General features: G+C 40.1%; 1 protein-coding gene across 7 annotated transcripts in view; it reads right to left on the bottom strand.

Annotated features, from left to right (window-relative positions):
- Setd1a (SET domain containing 1A, histone lysine methyltransferase) overlaps positions 1-1674 on the bottom strand; it is a 25812-nt gene that overhangs the window by 17195 nt on the left and 6943 nt on the right. The gene's annotated exons all lie outside the window — the stretch shown is intronic.

The following is a 1674-nucleotide window of genomic DNA, read 5'->3' on the forward strand; positions in this document are numbered from 1 at the left end:
TTGATTTTTTTTTTTTCCGGTCTTTTTTTGAGACAGGGTTTCCCTCTAGCCCCAGCTGGCCTGGATTCACTATGGAGACCAGGCTGGCCCCAGCTGGCCTGGCACTTGCTATGTAGACCAGGCTGGCCTTGAACTCAATCTGCCTGCCTCTGCCTCTGAATGCTGAGATTAAAGGCATGCACTACAATGGCCGGCTCTTCCCTTTTTTTTTTTTTTTTAAAAGACAGGGTCTCATATAGCCCAGGCTAGCCTCAAACTTTCTAACAATAACCTTGAATTCCTGATACAATTGCCTCTATCCTCAAGTACTAGAGTTACAGCTACACACCATCATGACCCGTTCTTTCTCAGATTTCTGAAAGAGGGTTTGGCTTATTGCTACCTTTTAACTGTAAAAAAACTTTTTGCTAGGAATATGGCTACTTGGTAGAATGCTTAACTTAGCATGCCATGAGGCCCTGGGTTCAATCCCTAGCACCACCACTATGACCAAAAAGCAAATAACAACGACTGTATTTCATAACACTTCACAATTTATAAACATACTGCTACATATGCTACCCTGGATGATTAAAGGTAAAATCAGTACCCTACTATAAAGGCTTAAAGAAGAGTGCCCACACAAAGTTAGAACTAGAACTCAAACCTAGCCCATCTATGCTAAATCCTATGCTCCTTAAGTTAAAGCAGCCTGAGGATGAACTCTAGTCCATGGTGTTACTTTATTTGCACAATGTCTTAAAAGATCCCAGAAGGCAGTGGCAGTGAGAAGGCTCAGTGGATAAAGGCATCTGCTACCAAGCCTGACAACCTGAGTTTGACCCCTGGGAACTATATGGAAAGAGTGAACTGACCCCCACAAACTGTCCTCTAATCTCAACAAGGGCCCATAGTGTAAATGTGTGCATGCACACACACAAGACATACACATAAAACAAAAACAAATCAAAACACAGAGGGACATAATATTTAAAAACAAAAGCCAGCATGGTGGCACACGCCTTTAATTCTAGCACTTAGGAGGCAGAGACAGATGGATCTCTGTGAGAACGAAGCCAGCCTGGTCTCCACAGTAAGTTCCAGGTCAGTGAGGGCTACTCGGAAACCCTGTTTCAAAGAACCAAAAAAAAAAAAAAAAAAAAAACCCAAACAAAGACACTCAAACAAAAACAAAAAAAAAAAAAAAAAAAAAAAAAAAAAACAACAAAAAAACCACCACCACCGCCACCAAAAAACAAACAAACAAACAAAAAAACAGAAAGAAAAAAAAATTAAACCTAAGACCAACAAATGCCCACGTCATTTTAGTTCTGTAGTTTACCTATCTCATAACAAACTAGAATGTGCTCTACATGCTAAAAAAGAAGCTGTATTTTTTTTTAAATAAGATGGAGGACTGGGCATCATGGCACATGTGTTTAATCCCAGCATTCAGGAGGCAGAGGCAGGCAGATCTCTGTGAGACAGAGGCCAGTCTGGTCTACATAGCAAGTTCCAGGCCAGCTGGGGCTATAGGGAGATGCTGTCCCCCAAAACCATTAAAAAAAAAAACAAATGAATAATAAATAAAAATATGGAGAACCCACTATTTACATAAGACATAACTTTTGCATTTACTTATAACCAACTTCACCTATCAGGTTATGTGCTGAAAGTAAAGATCAGAATCCATGA

The sequence above is a fragment of the Nannospalax galili genome, unplaced genomic scaffold, assembly GCF_000622305.1.
Source record: "Nannospalax galili isolate Female #2095 unplaced genomic scaffold, S.galili_v1.0 scaffold788, whole genome shotgun sequence".
Classification (NCBI taxonomy): Eukaryota; Metazoa; Chordata; class Mammalia; order Rodentia; family Spalacidae; genus Nannospalax; species Nannospalax galili.